Below are 22201 nucleotides of genomic sequence, written 5' to 3'. Positions count from 1 at the left end.
AGAAGAAAAGAGCAGCCAGGAAAGGGCACGTCTGGAGGGGGCACAGCAGACAAACTGCATAGCCAGAGCCCTACAAAGAGGTAAATTGATAAAACAGCATATTAAGAGCTTCTTCTGCCACGGCACTGACAAGTGCTTTCCAACCCAGCGTCCCCCCACAATAACAAATCCAAAGGGAGCATGAAGTTTTCAAATGCCAACATGGGCTAATTGCTCTCATTAAGAAGCTTCACAGGAAAAAAAGAGCAAACACCCTGCCTTTGACAGTTGAATGCTCTGGAATTTATCCCCTCCACCCATACAGTTCAGAGGCAAACAGAAGCAGGAGAAGGAGGGAGAAAAGCAAAGGCAAAACCTTGCTGGAATTGGTCTACCTCTTCCACAAAGCACCACAACTGTTAACAGCCTGCGAGGTTGGGTGTGGGGGCTGCCCAGCCAAACTGCAGTGCCCTGGGAGGGTTTTAACTTGGAGAACATCCCTCCAAATTTTTGCAGGCAGGTGGATGACATTGCGGGGCCAAGCAGAAGACCTGAGGAGCTGAGGCAACCAACAACAGCAATCCCAGAAGAGAGCTCCTCCGCAGCAGCGTCAAAACATCTCCAGTCAGCTGAGATGAGCTGATAAAAATGCAGATCGATTTCAGGGCCAGGTCTCCAGCTCGTGTAAATCGATGCTGTTCTCGTGACTGGAGCAGATTGCTACTAACTCAAAGTAATGTTATCTACCATCAGCAGCAAGAGACACAGAGCTGCAGGAAGCCAGGGTATCCCATTTCTGCTTCCCTTAGGGAAGGTGCTAATCAAATCTCACTTCTGCCACCTTTCCCAGCATCTGCCACAGTTCCCAGCATCTGAAGCACTCCCCTAGCCCAACCTATATTTCAACAAGCAGCAAACTAGCCATGCAGACAAAGGAACTGGGAGCTACTGTGTGGATCAAGGCGGCTGCCCTGAGGTTGTTGAGCCTCTTGAGTCTAACCAGATCCAGAGCCTGCTCCAGGGATGTGCTGGGGGGTGGACACAGCTGATATATAACATGAGAAACCAGCTGCAAGATGTACGGAACTAGGGCAGCCGTGAACCCGCTACAGACACAGCACTGCCCTGGATCACAGCAAGGGCTCAAGCAGATCCCTCTGACCCATCATCATCTCCTTACCCCAGGCCGTAGCCAAAGCTGTCCACGACTTCTCCGGTGTATGACACCATGGCCAAGGATGCATCTGTGCTGGAATGGTGGCATGAGTGCCACAAACAGGACAGGCAGGCTAAACCCTCCTGCCTCAGCTGATGGATTTTTAGTGCTCGTGGAGACCCAGGACCTTGCTTTTGTAAACCCCTGGTTAGAGCCAGCTCAGCTATCCACCCAGCACAGGGCAAGGCTTTCCAATCCCTACTGTGAACTTACTCAGCAGTACAAAAGATAGCCCTGATGTTTGATGCTGCCTGCTATATTCGTCTCCTGTTGGCAGATATTTTGGTGCTAATGAACCCTGGAGATCTTCTAGAGGCACCAAAAGATCACCTTCAGACCGGGAAGAGTTTGCTAGCTCCTACAGATTCAGCTGTCCTGTTACTATTGCCAAAGGCAGCCTTACAACTGAGTCACTTCCCCCTGCCCTAGACCTGGTAGGAGCACAGTCAAGACATTTTAATCTGCAGGTACTTGTTGGTTGGTGCACAAGATCCTGCACAATTCCTGAGCCCACCGCTCACAGAACCGGCATTACCCCAGCCAGAGCCCTCCTGCCTCCCTCAAGGTCAGTAATGATAAGAGAGCTCAGCCAAGCAGGCTCTTCACTGCAAAACCCCGGGTTTCAGAAAGGACCCAGCCCTTCCCCAGGTCGATACCCAGAAGTATTGGCACCGGGAATATCTCACCCAGCTGCCGCAGACAACAGTTCTGCATCCCACTGCTGCTCTCACAGCTGGACTCTGCAGCTCTGGACTTCAGCATGTAAAATCAGGGGGAAACAAGACTACACTGCCCTTCTCTCAGGGCTGGGGACACTGGCTTGGGGGACCAGAGCAGCAATGTTACCCCTGCAAGCTTAGCACAGGGATCGCTGAAGCCCTCTCTCGCCTGGGTCACACGTCAGGGACCCCCGTGTCAGGCTGCCTACCAGACCCCCAGCAGATACCGGCTGTCCACATCAGGAGCCCGGGCTCACCGGAATCGCATCGGGCACCCTGCCCTGGAGCTAACACGTGTCGCAGAGCAGCCAAAGGCACTTAGCTCCTGTCTGATGTTTCCTTCTATGTGGGATTCACCACCTGGAGCCCTTTCCCAAAATTCAACCTTCACTGTCGGAGAGCTTTGCTGCAGGTCGTGCTGCTTTTTATTCTGAGTCCTGTGACTGCTCCCATTTCCCACTGAGGAGGGGAAATTCAGGATCAGTCCCATATTCCTGAAGGGTCAAACCTGTATCTCTGAGCCTGGGAAGCAGGGCACGAGGTGCAGTGGGAGGGAAGGAGCATCCCCAAAACTAGAGCCTCAGGCAACAGAGACCCCAAATCCTTTCAGCCCACCGCTGAAACGCTTCTCCCTTCCCACATCCACTGTGCCGGCCTTATTCTGTGTGTGCAGAGCAGGAACAACAGGCAGGGACAGACAGGAGAGACAGGACTGCCCGTCTGCAGCTACAAAGATCAGCCCTGCTGAAGAAGGGCAATCCTCAGCAGAGACCTGTGTCCCATCCACCCGCCTGCTAGTTCGGTTGCTGCTGAGCTAGGCTCCGGCACAGTGCCAGATATCTAAGCCCACAGGGCAGTGCTGGTCCTGCCTGTACTCCCCTTGCTAATTGCACGAGGCCCCTTGTGCCAGGACACTTTGTGCCATCTCAATGCCAAGCGCTTGTCATCCCTTCTTGATTTGCTTCCCCGCCATGTACGAGCTGAGAAATGCATCCTCACGCTCATTCCTGGAAGCATGTGGGCACACCAGGAAGGGTGGCTGATCCGAGTCCTCTGGCGAGGCTGCTCTTACTGGAAAAGAGAATCACAACCCAGAGACTCACGGTCTGTACCCGAAACTCTGGCACCTCCAGGGAAGGACAAGTGTTCTCTTGGCTGATGGGGATGAGGTTCTCTCCCTTGTGATCAGCTGAGCTCTGCTCGCCCGGGGAGTGTTACTGATCCACCTGTCCCCCCCCACCAGCTCGAGTCTCCACCATCATTTACACCAACCCCATCAAGCAAAGATAGGTCTGCTGGTGTAACTGTACCCGCGGCAGCAGCTCTCAGTCACCATCCACCTCGCCAGTGGGTTTACTGGAAGAGCTGACAGTTCCCCCAAGTCTTGGTTGCATCCCATATGCTCCTGACCTGGAATGAAGAAGATCTTGTGGCTGGGCAATGAGCACAGCTCCTTGCTCCATGGCTCTCTGCAGCAGATAGCAGGCTGTCAGAGATCCTCCTTCGCAGCAGCCCTTGCTCCCCACAGGAGACAGAGCATCACTGACCACTTCTCTCCCTCCCAGGAACATGTCCAGTCCTGGAGTACACCCTGATCTTTGCTGGAGAAGTGCTCCAAGCTGCCAATGCACCATGGAGAAACGAGGGAGAAGGGAACACCTAGCTTATCGCTGGCCAAAGTTAGAAGCATACAAAGAGATTTGGGTCTACCCAAGCAGGAGTTAAATATTGCACCACATTCTTTCAGAACAGTCCCAGGACAGATGGGAATGTGACTCCCAACCGAAGCTCAGTCACCGCTCCAAGTTAATTTTTACCAGGCTGCAAAACCAGAGGTGGGCAGTGATGTGGTGACCCTGCGCTGCAGGGATCAACGAGCATTATATTGCATTTGGCTGTGAACCTCATTATGTCCAGACATCTCCCTTCCTTCAGTGCTGCCCTACAAGAGAGTCCTTACCTCTCCCACAACAAGAAGGTCCGGCTCACACAGCAAATGGCAGGAGCAGAGCAGGAGCCACGGGGCACGGCTTCCAATACAGTCAGGTTAGAAGCAAGGCAGGTAACGCAGGATGACCCAAGCAGCCTCCATCCTCCCTGCTTTACCCTTTTGGACACATTATTCCTCTAACTGATATCTGTCTATATGTGGATCATCCTTGCTCTGACCCACTGTACAGCCACAGCAAGGTGGTACCCTGCTTCTCCCCTGTCACCTCAGTGACACAGTGCCCAGATTCATGCCAAGTGTCCCCGTGGTCCTCTGCCAATGGGCAAGGCTTGGCCAGCTGGCAGGGAAGGAGGTGTGGGGCAAGCGGGGCGTATCCAGCATGAGGATCAGCATCACTGGATTACAGTGCCGGGGAAACCAGGAGGCTGCTCCAGGCAGAGGACAAGAGGAACGAGGGAGGGAAAGGAGAGGAGAAACGGAGAATATTATAAAACGCGAGACCTTGAAACAGGCAAGGAAAAGTTGGCCTGCATTGCTCACCCTTCCAGGCCTTAATCCCTTCGTTAGCACACATGCCTGATACAATTAAAGACAAACTCCCAAATCTGCAATGCAGACCGTCTGCGCCAGCAAAGGGTCCTGTGAACTCATCTCTGCATTAACTGGTATCTCCCAAGCCGAGGAGCATTTCCCAAGCAATGCAGCTCTATGGGGCTGGCCCCCAGGTCCGGCTGCCCACCACGCTCAGGGACTGGGCTCTGTGGAGGAGCCCCAAGCATTGAGAAGGGGTGGGAGCAGACTGGCCGAGCCCCAGGAGGTCGCTGGGGCAAGCAGAGCTGGAGCTGGTTACACGCAAGCAGCAGGAGCAAAGGTAGAGGCGACGAATGCAGAAGGTGTGACCTAATGCCAGGAGGGATGGTGGTGCGGTGGGAAGAGACCAGGACAAATGAACAAGGCGATGAGGACAGGGCAGAGAGGAGGCTGAGTGCTGGGGCTGGTGGGGGTTGCAGGTGATGGTTTTCGTGTCACTTGGTCTCTGCACTCCTGCCATGGTGGCCTGTAGGTCTCCCCGTTCTTCTAGATGACCAGCTCGCCAGGGTGGACTCTGTCCTCTGTGCCTGCATCCTACGCTTTCCCCAGCACGACCCTGTGCTGCGGCTAAGCCTCTAAACGCCACGGCAACACAAACAATAAAAACCAATGGACCACAGCAAAAGAAAATGGCTCTTTGGGGCATCCCCATCTGGCCTTAAGAACCTGCAACCCCGCAAGATCCAGAACAACTTGCTGGCAGGTTTACCCCAGCCTGAAGCTTGTGCCCTTACACCTTGCCTCAGTATCTTCCTACAGTCCCTGCCAGGAGGTGGGAGATGGGTCCGTGGCCCCCCTTACCCAAGCATCAGCGAGCACATCTCCTGGTACCTTAAGCAACTGTGCCAACAACTCTGTCACCTCCACACTTTGTAGAAAACACCAAGAACCTGCAGCCTTTGACCCTGGCTGACCCGTGCAAGCTCCCCATCCCTCCCAGGTGCCCACCAGCTCCATGGGCAGAGCTGCCTGAGACCATTCCTGTTGGCAGGGGCTAGAAACAGGGTGCTGCTGGGCACTCACAGCCCCAAGCAATGCTGAGATCGTGGGTTTGCAGCAGCAAGGGTCGTTCTGTGTCCACCCCGTGGCATACGCAGGCAGGAGCATGAACGTGAACCAGAGTTGTGAGGTACAAACCAGGCTGCTAGAAAGGGAGAGATGCAGCAAGACAGGTAAAAATCTCTCCTCCAAGGCAGAGCACTGTGGGCTTCACAGTGATTTTTCACCTTAACTCCATGAGCATTGCCAGAGCTGGCACCACACCAAGATCTCACTCCCCACATGCAGAGCCTTCATCCCGCATCGCCCTGCGCTGGGTCACCCGGGAGCTCAGTGCCACAGTGAAAATTTGGACAACGAGGAGGGATGGCAAAGCCACCTCCGCACACGCTGCAGAGGCAGCGTGCGACCACACAGATATGCACTGCCACAAATACATACGTACGTCTTTATGGGTAAGTGTATCTGCCCGTGCACCCGGCGCGCCTCTGCTCAGATGTGCGCTGAAGAGTAATGAATGGCTCTGCTTCTCCCCGAAGGCTGAGTGTTTATCCATTTATTGTTGCTGTTCTTGGCCTATCACTTTCTGGTTTATTATCCCCTTGGATTTATTTCTTTATTTTATTTAATGCATTGAAGAATTTATATGCTCGGAGCATCGGCACTTAGAAATGCTTTCAGAGCCACCTTGCCAGATGATTGTGCAGGCTGCAGAGGCAGGTCTGGTTTGCTGTTGCTGCTGGGGTAGGAGAACCGCATGACGGGGACAGGCGGTCATTGCCGCAAGAGCCAGCATTGTCCAGCCACACACCCCCGTGACACGTGAACAGGGGCGATGCTTGTTTTGGAGGCAGTCAGCACGGAGATGAGGACTGTGAGTGATATAACTTGTGGGGAGAAACACCTCCAATCTCCTTTCTTGGAGAAACAGCCTGTGAGGCAACTGCTGTTTGCAGGGGACCCAGAAGCTTGGAGGTGAAATAGAGGCACTTAGTCTGAGTTAACAAACCAAAGCTGCCATCACTGCAGATCTTGGGAGGAAAAAAAAAAAAGAATTCAAGCAAGCAGGTCCCACAGGACCTACCAAAGAGGGAAATAAGGCTGCTCAAGATCTGTTACAGCATTAAGCCCTGTGTCTTCATGGATCCCCAGAGAGATGTGTTCACTTCTGTGGCTTCACTCCCTGCACCCACCCCCATCCCTCCTGCCTTCCCAGGGAAGCAGCAACATCTGCTGAAGAGAAAGGACACACCTGGGGAAGAAATATGGTTTCTTGTGGGACATGAAAAGGCTCAGCACAGCAAAAAGGAGTTGCCTGGAGGAGAGCCTGGCCATGCAAAGTCATGCCAAGGGATGCCTCCCCATGCTGTGCAGCGGAGCAGCTCCCACAGGGAGCTCCGAGCCCACTGCTGAGCCCAGACTAGTCTGGGAAGATCCTACATGAACCATAGGATGCAGGTGAACCTTCAGTAGGTGTTGCAGAGGATGTAAGAGAACCTTTGCTCTCAGAGGTACAAGAAGTCACTCGGATCCCCCTCAACTCCAGCAGCACAAGAAACCAGAGGAACTGCAAGGAGAAGCTGAGGCAACATTCATCCCTTCACGGTAATTGCAGGATTGTAAAGTGGGAGGAGAGGGCTGCCTTACCCATGCGTCTGTCACACACAGCAGTCAGCCTGCTGCTTCTGACAGCTCCCAGGACTATAGAGCTGATGCTTTAGTATCCATCCTGGCTCCTGGTACTAAGAATATCAGCTATCATTACAAAAGGGAGTGTTTCACAGCTGGGCGAGAAAAGCACGATCCCAGAAGCCTCAGGCAGTAAACCCTGCTTGGATTGCTTCCGTACACAAAAGGATTTTTTAAGGCCATCCCAGGATTTTGGGACCTGAACTCATGATGTTTGATCCCTGGCACTGGCTATATTTTAACCCCCATCTCTCTCAGTACCCGCACCCTCTCTCATCCCATGGCGGGGGGTCTCTCTGCCCATCCCAGCAGATCCAGCAAGTCAGGAGCATCTTTCCTCCATCAATCCACCCAGCTCCCCTGAAGCCAGTGGAGCTCTACCAACTTACGTACTCTCAGGATCAGGCCTGACAGCACCCTTCCCAGACAGAGATTCACCATGGGCCACAGCAGGTCCTGGCACTGCTCAGAGCTGGTGCCAACTTCAACCATCGGTGCTGGAGAAAGGCAACCTGCAGCTGCCCCTGGGGAGACAGGACACTGTCTCGCTCAAAGCACGGGCTGCGCTTGCAGAGTGCTACGGCCAACCCGATGGAGGTAGATGAGGAGAGCTTCTCTGCCTGTTATTTACTCTGCCCTTCCTCAGAGACAGCCACACACAGAGCCTGACACCATATGTCCCAGGGGTGCAGGTGGCTGTCCCTCCGACCACAAAACTGGCCGCCAGTGTCCCCAGGCAGAGTTCCTAACATCACAGTTAAGGCGGCACCACAAGCCTGGCACGGGCAGCCCAGGGGTGACAGCTCTGACTGTCCTCGTGTCCAGAGCCCCGCTGTCTTAGCTCATTCCCCACAAAACAGGAGAAAGAGCTCCTCCAGGCAAAGGGCTCCAGCTGTGTGGAGCCACACATTATAAAGCACTTCATGACAGGGAGTGGTTGACATCCATGCGATGCTGGCAGAGCTTGTCCGTTCCCCAGGAGGTGGGCACAGTTCACAAGCCCATATCTGGGGTACCTGGTCCGGCTGGCCAAGGGCTACTGCTGCCACGTGTCAGCCAAGACACATGAAATGCCCACGGAGACAAGGCGCATGGTGAAATGCAGGTGTTGTGGTAACACTATCCCAGTGACCTAGCCCTATCCCAGAGCGAGCCACTCTCCAGGTCAGGAGTTAGGAATTTGGCCCCTGAAGGGGCTGCTGGCCACCAGCCACCATACCCTGTAATCCCTCCTGGGAACTCCACACTCTAGCCTAAAACCAGCTTGTTCCTCCCCAAGCAGCGCTCTGTCTGGAGGCTGCTCCAGAATCTCGCTGAAGATGAGATCAGCACAGCCCACTCCCAGGATGAGCACGACAGGAGTGTTGGCATCTCCAGCATCTCCATACTGGAGGCCAGATGGGGAGATCCGGGTCCTGTTGCTCACACCCTTCTCCCTTGCAAAATCGGCACTGAGGCGTGCAGACACGCGTGGCAGACGCCAGCCCCTGAGAGCGTGTGGGCAACACCTCCCCGTGTCCTGCAGGCAGGACAGACTCCCACCACCATGGGCTTCTGGTCCCACACTGCTGCCCTGTTCCTCCAAAGCCATCAAGCCACAGCTCCAAACCTGATCTGTGCTGTGGAGAGAAACAACTGCTAGGAATACATTCCCATGGCCAGCATCATCCCTGTACCCCTCAACCAGTGCCCCAGTGCCAACTGACCAGTGATGCTTTGGGACGGCACCGTCAGCAGATGGGGCTGAGCAGGCAGAAGAGGAGCAAGTCGAGACCTGGACCTCACTCCACCTCCTGGACACTGTGGAGCCAAAATTATGGGGCTCCTGCCAGTGTGGTATCCATGGCCCTCTTCAGGAGTGGGGCTGAGCATCCCCAGCTCCTTGCTTTCAAAGGCCACACTGCTTCAGAGAAGGGCAGGAGAGCACGTGCTGCCCCAAATCTGGGGCCCCACCAGCACTTTACTACCTTCTGTTTCAAAGCGTCCTTGATACCCCTGTGCCTGTCCCCACTGCAGCACCACAGCACAAGCCTGTCCATCAGGCAGGCTGCTCCAGCCCGTGGCATTTGTTAAGAGGACTCTGAAGATGACCATCGTGGAATTCCTTCCCAATAGCCTTGGACGGCAGCAGCTGTGAGCAGCGCTGCCCCATGGCTCCCTGCAATTCTGGGCAGAAGTGGGGCTGAAGGGACTCCCAGAACAAGGTCAGCATCCCGATGGCACCACGTCCAGAGCTGTGTCAAGCATACACATTGCCTTGTCACCTTGCACGTTCAGAGCCCCTACAGCAAGGGACAGGAGTGTTCCTGCAGGTCTGGACATGGCCAAGTTCCTCAAAAAGCCCATTATACCCAAAGGCGAAGGAGAGTCCTCTGACCCCCAGCTCTGAGGACCCAGACCAGACACACTTTACCCTCAGATCCCACCCAGAGGTATAGAAAAGCAGGTGAAGCTGCAGCAAACTCATTGCACCGTCTGTCGGAAAGCAAAACTGGACAAACAGATCAACGACAGCACTAGCGCGCTGCCAGACCAACAGCATCCCATGCCCAAAGCACCTCCTTTCTCCCAGATGTTATGCATGTGAGTTGTGACACTCCGAGAATGTGGGAGGAGAACAGAGCTTGCTTTTGCTCTACAGCCTGCTAACACCGTTCAGAGGCATTTAGTGCTACGAAGCCCAAACAAGGCTGGAAGAGAAGGTCAGTAAATCATGTCCTGCCTATTTTGGAGCTCTCAAGAGTTGTTTGTTCCTTTCCATAGACTCAAGTGATCACTCTCTTGTGGGCACAACGGTGTCTGCTCAAACCCCTTCTGCTCTTAAACATTTACATTAACTGGGTAATTCAAGCAGCAGCTAAGTGTGCTTCCAAATACAGTGTTTTAGAGTACAAAAATCCTCCCCAGAGTAGGTTCTGCCTTGGTGTTTGGGACGTAGAGACCCAGTAGGCACTAACCCCTGCCAGGATAGGAAGAGAAGGGCAAAGAAGGGCTTGAGAGGCCATTAATATCCATGGCTACCTCTGTATTGCTGGATCCTGGCAGCTTCCCGGGCTCCAGGTCTACACCTCAGCTCTGCCCCAGCTTCACAGCAGCACCCTGCCTCCCCGCACAACAGAAACCTTCAACCTATGCTGGAGGGCAGGTGCAGAACGGTCTGACAAGTTCCCCACTCGGGATGCCCAAGGCGTGCCCAGCGGTTTTCTAGACAGACCTTGGGGAAGGCAAATCCATCACTAGCATTATCACAGGTATAACTGGGAGCCGGCATCACACATGGCTGGAGTTTGAGTGGGCAGGTTCCGTCACGCCAGTCAAGCGTGACATCAGTACAGGCTGCGAGTCCCCCATGTCCAGGTCTCCAACAAGACCCTGCAGCACTTCTACGACCTAGCACAAATCTCCGAACTGCCCAACCAGAAACGCTGGGAAAACGCCCTCCCATCAAGACTGGCCCCTGGCCCACAAAGGGATTTTGGGTTGGGATTGCTCTTGCCTAACCAGAGCTATCAGCAGCAGGCAGCCAAGGACCACGAAAACTTCCCCACCAGCTTCAAACTCAGACAATTACACTCTCGACCGTAGGGATGCCGCGAGCACCACGCTGGATGGCAAAGGCTGCAGCGGGAACTGCCACTGCCCCTTCCTGATAAAATAGAAGGGAAATTGTTGCAAGCTCAGCTCCGCAGCCCTGCCGGTAGGACACTCGCTGCAGCAGGGTCGGCAGCCCAGAGATGTGCAGGGAAGGGCTGCCGGTGATCCGCAGGGGAAAAAGCATGCCCGCAGGGGTAGGGGAGGAAGATGGGGTGCTGCTAGTCTGCTCCGGACTGCGGGATGCTGTCAAGAGAAGGGGAGGCGAGAGCCCTGATTACACTCATAGGGACAACGGTTGTAGTCGGGGAAGCACGAACAAGAACTGGCCTGATGTCAACAAGCAGGGACAGATTGGAGTAGGCAAAAGACATGCCTGAAGCTGGGCTAAGCTTTCTACTTCAAAGGCAGTGAAATGGCAATCGGCTAAGCAGGGAAGAAGACCGTACCGCAGCTCCAGGAGCCACAGCACAGGACAGAGAGTTTATGCTGGCTTTCCTGGCACATGCAGAGTCCGAGTCCTGCCCAAGGAGTCGGTCTGCTTGTCTCAACAGTGCAATCAAAAGGACCTCAGGGCAATGCTGGGCAGCAGGTCTGGGACTGACTCCTGTCCCCAAAAGGATCCACAGGCTTGAGAGCCACAAGCAGAACACTGCTGAGAGCAGAGCCAGGACCGGGGACTTCAGGGATACTGATCCCTGGAGGCTTGGCCACTTCAGACCCACATTACAGATCATTCTTCGGGTCACCGCAGCTCTGCCCTGGCAGGTAGCAGCTCCTCCTTACACTAGTGCTCCTGCCACAGACCTCGCAGCAGCCTCCCCTGACTCTGCTCTAGGTCCTTGCGTTCCATCTCCTGGCCCCGTGCCCCGGAGCAGCCAGCCCCCTGCCACCCTCCACCCATCTGGCAGCCCTCTTCATTTATCTTTATGCCTTTAATCCTTTAGTTAAATGGCGCAGCTCTGCACTCAAAGCTGGAAAGAAACAGCCTAATGGCCATTAAGTTCCCCTTCAGAATATTAGATTCAGATCCATCAATTTTACTTTGTAGAGGATATTTGCAGTAAAATCAGAGCAGCTCCCAGGCACCTGACAGCCCAACAGTGTTTTCTTCCCAGGAGCAGCTGTTCAGAAAACACATCGGCTCAGGATTTACTGACAGTTGGCAACACGAGATAGTTCAGAGCCATGAGCCAGAGGATGCCACCCGCTTCTGTCACCCATGTCAGCTTCCATAAAGAAACCACAGAGCCGATAAAACAGGTCTGCTGCTATAACCCTCCAGCTTTCCGGCATCCGCCCACGGCCTGCCGTTGCTCCAGCCCCGTCCTCACCGAGGAAGGGCTGGTCACCAGTGTGCAGCCCACTTCATCCCCACCGAGGACTGGGAAGGCTGCCCCAGCAACGCTGCAGACAGTGCAGCAGAGCCGGCCAACTGCTAGGGAAAAATGAGCAGATTTCTCTGGCAGAAGCACAGCGAGGAAGGCAGCGGGACTCGCCTACGTTGCCCAGCCAGTGCCACCTGCAACAGGTGAATGGCACGTTGATGAGAGCAGCCGGTCTCTCTCAGCCTGGGGAGCAGGCTGGCAGGCGGACAGCACGGTTGTGCATCCCCAGAGCAGTGCCAAATCCTTTCCCGGGGGACGTGCAGGTTGAGCATTTTACCCATGCAATGTGCTTACAGCTTGCAGAGGTGACACCAGGTCTCCCCCTTCCCCTCCTGGAAGCGGGACCATGGGGAGCAGTCCCGAGCACATGTCCCACAGAAGCTCCCCAGGGATTCCTTTGGAGCTCAGGGAAGAGCACAGCCTCACCCAAAGATTTGCACATTTACTGGCTGCAAGGAACAGGCTGGGGCTTGTGCTGCTAAAGGCAAGACCAGAGGTGCAAGAAGGCAGAACCTGCTTCCACCCAGTCAACCCGCCAGCACAACCTTCCCCACCTCCCGTCCCACCACCAGCCCCACCAAGGCACCACCAGAACCAGCCACAGAGCAAAACCGGAGGATGTTTGCAACTCTGCCACCTCCCAGCTGCAAACCCAAGGACCGGTGCACTCTTAATGATATTAACAGCGAGGAACACCACCAGATTGATTTTTTTTTTTTTTTTTTTTTTTTTTTTATCTTGCAGGGGCCTTGCCCGCCTAGCCCCAAACTGGGCGTTACTGGGAGAACAAGTTCCCACTGGGTGCAGTGGTTCTGTTCAGCTCAAGATCTGTGCTCCAAGCTGACACATACTGAACTGGGCAAAGGGATCGGAGGCCTCGAGTGCCTTGTTACAGCATCGCAGCCTGAGCTTGGGGTGACGAGGCACTTGCAGTGTGCACAGAGGGAGACCGGTCAAGTAGAGAGGACAGGAGTCATGCTTCCCCACGTACTGCAAACAGGTCTGCCCTGCCAGCCTAAGGATTTTACCTCCTCTGCTTTTGGGCTGATTTATGGCAAATAATAATAGCTGAGAGAAAGCAGAACATCTCTGGGAACGGCAGGAAGGTGAGGATGGGAGTCAAGTGCTGGGGAGCCCCTTAACCATTGTCAAATCCACACCTGCCGCTGCTAACAGCTTTTATCCTCATGTTTAACGTGAGGCTCTGCACCAAAAACTGTCTCCAGCAAGCCCAGTCTTCCCAGGGCTCGGGAGAGCTGAATTCCCTCTGCCACGGGCAAGGCTCACCGACTCTCCCGGCATGGCATGGGGAGTTCCCACAGCTCCAACTCTTCCCAAGGGGGCTGAGATTTAAATTACACCAGCTCCTTCGTGGGGCTGCTTTGGCTCTGGGGCTTGTTCTTTTGTCCCAAGGCTCTGTGCAATTCTCCCCTCCTTCCGCACAGACCCGCAGCTCCAGAAGGGAGAAATCAGCTCAATTTAATTCAAAAGTTTCTTAGATCCACACGGGTTCTCCAGACCCGGGGGGGTGGGCATCCTCCAAGACCCCTCAGCCCAAGGGGTCTTTCGCAGACGCCCCATCGCTTTCCTGCTACAAGAACTCTAAAATCAGCAGTTTTGCAGCAGCTGCAGAAATTCCCTGTTTTCCACTTCTTCCTCCCCAGAACGCCCATCCCGATTTTCTCATCTAGTAGCGATATTCCTGCCAAAATCCCCCCTTCCTTTTTTTTTTTTTCCCCCCCCCCCCCCCCAGGCTGTCACAGCCCCCCAGGACCACATCCACCCTAGGGACACCCCACCTTCCAGGGCCCCCCCCCCCCCCCACTTCTCCGCAGGGTGCCCCCATACCGGAGCGGGGCCGGGGTGGGGGGGCAACCAGCACTGGGAGCAGCGCTCCCCCCCCCCATTTCTTTCTCCCCCCCCCTCCGCCGCCCCTGCGGAGCCGCTGCCGGGCGGTGCCCGGTGCAGCCCCGGGGGCTCCGCTCAGCCGCCGCCCCGGTGAAAACCGCGATCAAACTTTCCCAGGAGCCCCCCCCCCCAAGTCTTTTTCTTCTCCGTTTCCCCCCCACCACCACCACCTTTCCCCGGCTCACCTGCAGCAGGCGGGGGCCGACACCCGCCCCGCAGCTCCCCGAGCCCATCCGGACCGGATCAGCCCCGTTCCTATTCCCGTTCCCGGCCGAAGGAACGGAGCGAAGCCACCGCCGGTGCTTGCGGGGCCGGGGTTTGAATTCGTCCAACCCGCCCTGATTGGGCTGCGGAAGGCGGGGGGGGGGGAAGGAGGGAGGGAGGGGGGGGGCCGGGGTGGGGCCCGGGATTGGGGAAGGGGGGGGCGGAGTGTGGATGCGGGAGAGGGAGGGATGCGGGAGTGGGGGGGGGGGGGGGGGGGATGCAGCGGCCGTGAAGAGGCAGGAGGGTGTGGGGGCCGTGCGGGGATGCGGGGGAGGTGGGAGCGTGGGGATGCAGGGGAGGGGTGGGGGGGATAACGTGGGGATGCGGGAAGGTGGGGAGGATGTAGTGCCGGGGGGGGGATGCAGGGGGTTGTGGTACCCTGGGGATGCGGGGGGATGTGGTACCCCGGGATGCGGGGGGATGTGGTACCCTGGGGATGGAGGGAGGGGGTGTGGGGGGGATGCAGGGGGATGTGGTACCCCGGGATGTGGGGGGATGTGGTACCCTGGGGATGGAGGGAGGGGGTGTGGGGGGGATGCAGGGGGATGTGGTACCCCGGGGATGGAGGGGGTGTGGGGGGATGCAGGGGGATGTGGTACCCTGAGGATGGAGGGGGTGTGGGGGGATGTTGTACCCTGGGGATGGAGGGAGAGGATGTGGGGGGATGCAGGGGGATGTGGTACCCTCGGGATGGAGGGGGTGTGGGGGGGACACAGGGGGATGTGGTACCCTGGGGATGGAGGGGGTGTGGGGGGGACGCAGGGTGATGTGGTACCCTGGGGATGCAGTGGGGTTGGGGGGAGACAGGGGGATGTGGTACCCTGGGGATGCGGGGGGATGCAGGGGGATCTGGTACCCTGGGGATGGAGGGAGGGGGTGTGGGGGGAGACAGGGGGATGTGGTACCCTGGGGACGGAGGGGGCGGGGGGGGGGGGTGTAGACGTGCAGGGAGATGAGGTGCAATGGGGGTTGCAGGGGGTGTGGGACATGCAGGGGTATGTGGTACCCTGGGGAAGATGTGGGTGTGGGGAATGCAAGGGGATGTGCTATTATTTGGGGGGGGGGGGGGGATGCAGGGGAATGTGATGCTACAGGGGGCTGAGGGGATGCAGGGTGGCAGGGGGCTGCAGTGGGTGTGGTACTCTAGCAGGACCTTGGGGATGCACAGGGCAGAGGGGGGGAAACAGCAGAGTAGAGCCATGGGGCTGCTGTGGAAATGTGGCGGGGGGTAAGGTGGCTGCAGGGACATGCGGTGCTTTGGGGGATGGCCGGGGGGGGATGGCAGTGCCATGGGGAGTGACCGTGGGGATGCAGGGGGCAGGCATGGCCTTGGGGGTGCCAGGGATGGAGCGCTGTGGGGATGCGCAGGAGGAGGGCTGCAGGGCAGTGTGGTGACTTGAGGGCTTGCTGTGGGGACACGGGGGGTGTGGAGCAGGGAGCAGTGCTGGGGGGGATGCTGCTTGGAGGATGCAGGGGAATTTCGGTCGTGCGGGGGGCCACAAGGAGTGGTGCTGTGGAGAGGATGGTGGCACTGGGGGACGTGCAGGGTGCCATGAGGAGGGGTGGCTGTGCAAGGTGGATGGTGCATGGGAGCCACAAAGGAGCGTCCCAGGCGTACCCCAGTATTTGTGGGACCAAAGGGGGTGATGTCGCTGCCAGAGGTCAGAGCAGGAGGGTGTGGGTGGCACTTCTGGGCAGCAGAGGGGCAAGGGAGGAGACACAGCCAAGGGGATGCCGGGGAAGGGGACACAGCCTTGAAGTAGACCACTTTCTAGGACAGGCAGGAGGGATCCAGGCTAAGGCCCCACAGGATTTTTCGGTCAGGATAAGATTCCCTGTCAAATGCCAGCATGGGAGTTACAGCATTGCTGCTGCTTGTGCCCAGCACCAGCTCGCAGCTGGGAGCACGCTTTGCTGTCAAAGATTAGCAGAGCTCCCCCGTCCTGCTGGGGCATCTCCAGGGGACTTGCGGGGCCAGCACGGGGTGACAGCAGGGACAGGAGAGCGGTGATAGAGCTGCCGGTCCTCTCTAGCTAAGTGCTACCAGCACACCCTCAGACCATCCCTGCAGCCAAGCACAGTTGCTGCTACTGCACCACAGCCATCCCCTGGCTGGATCCATCCCTCCTGCTCTCCTGAGCAATGCACCAGAGCTGGCTTCCCGCACGAGCCCAGGAGCAGAGCACAAAGAGGGTGACCATGCTCCCCTTTTCTCTGTTTCAGCCTAAAGAGGCTTTGAGCTCTCGAGCCTCCTGTGCACGCTCCTGTCTTCTATCCCGGCATCTTCTCAGGCCGGAACGTGTCGCTTTTGGACTTTTCTCCTCTGCAATGGTACAGAACAGATATACAGAGCAATAAATGTATTAGAGGGGCATCCAAAGCTGTAGCTACTGCTGGTGGGCAGGATGGGGTTAGCACAGCTTCTGCTGATGCTCGGTCCGTGTTTGTGGGCCTGTGTCCCACACACACACACTCAAGTTTCTTCTAGTGTTCCCCATAGTGGGACCCCCAGACATAGCACCCGGCCGAGCGCTCTCAGCAGTGCTGGACTCGCCACTGACAGCAGTGGACGCTGCTCCCTCCCACCGGCTCCTTTCCCGGAGGGATGCTGGCTCTGGGGACCACAGAGGGTTATCCCTGTGGCATTGGGTGCTGAGAGCCTGAGGTGTGCCCAGGGAAGGTCACTGCAATAGCCTGTGCAGTGCTTTTCGTGACGCTTCTGATGCTAACACAGACGCCTTCCTGCAAAGTCCCTTTTCTCTAAGCTTTTTGCTCCTGCAGCACAGATTAAGCACTCGCTGAGTGCTGGACCTGTGGGGTGTCACCTCTAGTCTGGCCAACCCAGCTCAGGGGAACCATAGATGAATTGGGACGGAAAGGGGTTTGAAACCCTCCCAGACCAGCTCCTGGATGAAGCCACAACCGCACTGGCAGGGGACTGTCACAGAGGAGCCACTTTCTCTCTGCTTGCCCTCTGTAAAGCAGCAGTTCCCAGGGAGGTATGAGCTCACACTGCCAGATGCATCACAGCTCCCCGGAGTCGGTCCCTTCCCCGGGATGGGTCCTGGGTGCTCCCCGAGGGATGCTCTGGGCACTCAGCAGAGCGGGCACGCTTGGTTTTGGGAGGACAGACGGGCCACGTCTTTCTCCCTCCCATTCCCGTGGCTTCGAGAGCCGGCAAAAGCACCAGCTCCTCACCTTCCCCTGCCTGGGTGGCAGAGGATGTCGATGTGGTCCCAGGGTCTGCTTTGAAAATAGGTGATCTCAGAGCAACACGGTTGCATCTGTGCCGCGGAGGATAAAATCCTGCGACGCTGCAAAGGACTTACCACGCCAGCCTGGGGCTGGCACTGAAGTCACAGGCAGGAGTGACCCTCATGTGTTCAGACCAAATCAGACCAAATCACTCCCCTCCTCCGGTTCCTCTTGCATCTCCCAGACATTGCAGGGGCTGCACAACCTTCAGGAGAAGGTGCAGGGATGAGACATAACTGGCAAACAGCAAAGGCAGGACCCTGCCGGAGCCGTGTGGCTCCTCTCCCGGGTGTCCTCGAGGGCTGGCATCTGCTCCCTACAAGCTCTGGAGCCATTTGAGATCAGTCCCTGTTCCACTTGCCAAGGGCCAGGATGAGTCACAGCTGCTACAAAATTCACACCTCCTGCAGGTCCCTGCTGATTTTACCCAGCGAGCATACTTTGGCGCATGATATATCCAAGAGAAACCATTCCTGCTGGGATCTGGGGAGCCTTAACCTCTGTCCCCAACACTGGAAGAATCGTGAAGAGCCCTGTCTTTTGGAAAAACCCCAAAGCTCTTAGGGGACTGACCAGGTGCAGAGCTGAGGGGCGGTTCTTGCTGGCACAACCTTTGGGACACCCTGGTGATATTTTCCCTTCAAATCACAGAAGACAGCTGCCTGCAGCTCCTAAAACCCCACGTGCAGCACGGCAAAGCTCCCACCACGCATATTCCCCCATCTTCTCTTTCATCCTGCCCTGAGGCTGTCAGGACCGGCTTCCCAGGAGAGAAGCTGCTGGGCTGCATGCGTCAAAGCAAAGCCTGGGTCAGAAGTTCATTATGGGCTCCTCATTAAATGGGAAGAGGTGCCCATGGGTGAGACAGAGACCTTTGCTTCGCAGGCAGTGGGATGCTCAGAGCAAAGATACGCTTTAAAAGGGTGCTCCCCCCAAATTGCATAGAAAAAAATCACCATTTGTATTTGCTTAAAATTTTCAGCCCTTGCTCTGGGAACAGCCCGAGTCATCGCATACCCGAGGAGGCTGACAGCATCGAAGAGGGAAAAAAAAAAAAAAAAAAAAAAGACGTGGAAAAGTGTTGCTGTGCACCGCTTATGTGTATCTATGGTTACAGGAGATCGTGTCAGAGGATGTAAGACGTTACCGGGGAAATCAGACGTGATGGTGTCAATAGAGACTGCAGGAGCTCATCCTCCGTCAGGGCACAGTTTGGATGCTCGGTGCAGACCCACACAGCAACCGATGGGGATAAAAACAAATGCCAGCCATTTGGAGAAGAAACCATCCTACACACAGAGAGTGAGGTGGGCCTGGCAGGGAAATACGAGTACCGCCCGCTGCCGCAAACGCTTGGCACGTGTTCCCAGGGAAATTTAAGCGTGTGCTGAAGAGCTGCTCCTGCCTGGGCAGTTATTGCGTAGTCACAGACCTCGCTACAATTAGAGCTTGTCAGGATGTTTGAATCTAGCATCGCATCCTTTCCAAAAGCAAACATTTCTGGGAGAAAGGATTCTTTCGAAATCATAGGATATTTTCAGTGTATTTTAAGAAAATGGTTTCATTAAGTTTCTGCTGCATTTGCGTTTTAAAAATTGTGATATTTTTGGATGTTATTCTTTTTCTCTTTCAAAATATATGTAAATCCCATCAAATAGTTCCAGTTACCAATTAGTAGTATTGCAGCAGCAGAGTGAAAATGAATGAAAGCTGCTTTAAAAAACACCTCAGTCGAAAGCCTACCAGGGAAATACAAGATTTAGATCAAGGACAAAATAAAACTAGTGTATTCGTCTATTAATCTGTAGTCATTTCTCTATTAAGAGTTGTTTTGAAAACCAGCACTACAAAAATCACATGAAAGCGTGATGGCTTTTAAGGGGTAAGGCAGATGTGCTGGATCCTGCCTCCCCGTGGGATTTCCAAACCTCTTCCAGCCCTCCTCTCTGCTCCCGGGACATCCTTGAGAGTTTTCCCAAAGGTGTCTGCAAGCTTTTTGTGTCTTGTTGCTGACAGATACGGGCTGCGGCATGTTCAGCACACGCTCTAACCTGCTTCAGATTAGGCATGCTGTGTCAGGATGCTTTTGATTTTGGGCATCTGCCTCTAGACACTTTAACGTGGATGTGATGTTTGGAAGCGCTGAGCACTTTCCCTCTGGAAAGTAAATTGCTGATGGCATCTGCAGCTGCTGCCCAGATCATAATTCAGAGCTGACAATTGGAGTGTGGCTATTTTTTTAATGATGTTCCATGTCTCGGTTGTGCTACCGGCTCTCTGCTGATGCCATGCAGGAGTCACAGCGGTGACTCCGCAATTTAAAAGCCTGCACGTTTAACACGTGCACCTTCAGAACCCCCTCCTGCACTGGGAACCGTCTCCCTGCGCTCACGGAGCTCAGCCACGTGTGAATGAGACACTGTCCCACCTCAAGTTGTTCCCCCCACGCTAATGCTTCATTTCAGAAAGAACCTTTCGAAGTGGTATTTCCTCTCCATGCTTTCTGGCAGGGGGAAGGTGTTTTTTAAAGCATTTGCCTTAAAGAAGATTTTTTTTTTTTTTTTTTAAATGTGGGGGTATAATCGCAGTCAGAAGAATCCACACATTTCTCGGTAACTCATCCCTCCAACAAGCTTGTTCTTTTCAGTAGCACCCAGGGAGAACTTGCAGCACTTTGGGCTGATCTAATAAAAGAGAAGAATCATTCTGGAGTCATTCAACGCAAAAATGAGCCCATCTCAGAGCCTTTGGCAGATGAGATGAGCATCTTGAGAGACAGCACAGAACACTTCTGTTCCATGGACCTGTACTCGGGCCAGGCAGGTACGTTCCTGAGATTAAATACACCTCATTCAAAAAAAACTTCCACCCCTAATGAACTGTTCTTAAACGAGGTTGATGCATTGGTCTTGGCACAGCACCTTCCTTGTAGCTGTAATTTGGCAGTGGACATTTTGTATGCTAAAGTCTGGAAAGAAACAACCCTGTGCCAGAAAGCCCGGGGAGGACAATTTCATCCGACAGCATGGGCTGCATCCCTAATGTATGCCATTTGGTGGAGGAACAGAGGACCAAAGTGCACCGAGGGAGTCGCTGGGGACATGTCCAAGAGCTATCCCGATCATCATATTTCATCAAAATCAAGCATAAAACTTGGAAAAGGCTGAACAAAATCTTCAATGAGAAGTGTTTGGTCTGCAACTAGACTGTCTCAACTCAAACACAAGAGGATCAGCGGGGCAAAGCCCTAAGATCCTGGAGATAACAGACCTGGGAAGGTCTGAGATGACAACCTATCCCGTTTGCCCTCAGGCTCTCGCCCTTGACGGCGCGATGGTGCTTGATGCCAGAAGGGACAAGCAGGTCACCTAGTCTGTGGGCCAGGTACCCGCTTATCTCGTGACTGACCAAGACGTCTGTTGCCAAAAGCCATCTAATCCAGACCTGAAGACCTCTTTAGCGGGAGATACCACCATTTCCCAAGGACTTTGTCCCTGAATTTAATGGGAGCATTTGTAGGGTCTGTAGGCAGGACAGACAGGAGCAGACAAGGAACACCCCAGCTCCCCAGCCAGTGAATCCCAGGGGACAGCCAGGACACTGGCACGATGCCCTCGGTTGGATCCAGCACAGCCTGAGGGCAGCCAAGGCCACCACAGGCTGCAACGGCTCTTGGTCTGCAGGGACAGTGCTCGCCGAGGGACAGGCAGCAATTACACGTCCGCAAGCCCACCTTGGCACGCTGTGCTCCACAGACTGGAGCTTTCCAAGAAGGAGACACTTCCCCACTTGTTGGCAAAAAGTAGCTCCTGGCCAGAGCAGCGTTGGGCCCTCTGGCCCCATCTCTGATCTCCAAAGCCTCCAAATAACCCGGGGAGCAGAGAGGTCCACGTCACAGCCACCGCACACAATGGCCCCACTCAGAAAAGATCAGGCCACTGGGTCCTCCTCACCCAGTGGCCATGGCGATGGAGAATGGCCAAAGCCTTCCCAGAGAGCTCTCCAGGAAGGCAGTGGACAGGGGATGACAGACTTCTGGGTGGGCAGTGCTTGACACCAGCTCCTCAGTTTTATAACAGGTCCTACAAAAAAAGGGTACGTGGGGAGCCCAGGCAGGTCCCCATTAAGCCGTCAGAAGCTCACGTCCTCTACAGCCAACCCAGGTCACACCAAGACCCCAACAGCGGTTCCTGCACCATGGAGGGGTGAGGTGAGGGGAGGAGGACCGTGTCCTTGTCCCTGCACCCCACACAGGGGTCCAAGGCCAGATGGGACCCACGCGGGACCCCACTGTGGAGGCAGGCCCTGCTCCGACCGTGCCTGCGTGGGGTGGACCTGCCTCCTCCTGAGGTCCCCGGGGAGGGATACGAATTGCTTTTTCCCCAACTGAAAGTATTGATTGTGGTCAGGCCCGCGGCTCAGAGCTCGCTAATGAATTGTAATTGGAAAGAAGTTCCACTTTGACATGTTTTATTTTATTTATGTCAGGATTTGCCATGCATTAAGCTAGGGGCTCATTAAATTAGTGAGGCAGACAGTTCCCGCCAAGATGGCCTGAGCTGGGCAGACTTCAGCTGTGGACTGGCAGCAGCAGACCCAGGAGAGACGTGGTCTGCAGAAAGACCAGGGGTCCTCCTGCTTCTCCGCTCCC

General features: G+C 55.4%; 1 protein-coding gene across 2 annotated transcripts in view; it reads right to left on the bottom strand.

The window, feature by feature from the left end:
* CTXN1 (cortexin 1) overlaps positions 1–14378 on the bottom strand; it is a 43351-nt gene extending 28973 nt beyond the window's left edge. For both annotated transcript variants that reach the window (XM_030033437.1, XM_030033436.1), the window contains exon 1: positions 14217–14378. The gene's annotated coding sequence lies outside the window, so the exon portion shown is untranslated. The remainder of the gene's footprint in view (positions 1–14216) is intronic.
* Positions 14379–22201: the final 7823 nt, after the last annotated feature.

This window comes from Aquila chrysaetos, chromosome 12, assembly GCF_900496995.4.
Source record: "Aquila chrysaetos chrysaetos chromosome 12, bAquChr1.4, whole genome shotgun sequence".
NCBI lineage: Eukaryota > Metazoa > Chordata > Aves > Accipitriformes > Accipitridae > Aquila > Aquila chrysaetos.
This window is presented reverse-complemented; position numbering and strand designations above follow the sequence as displayed.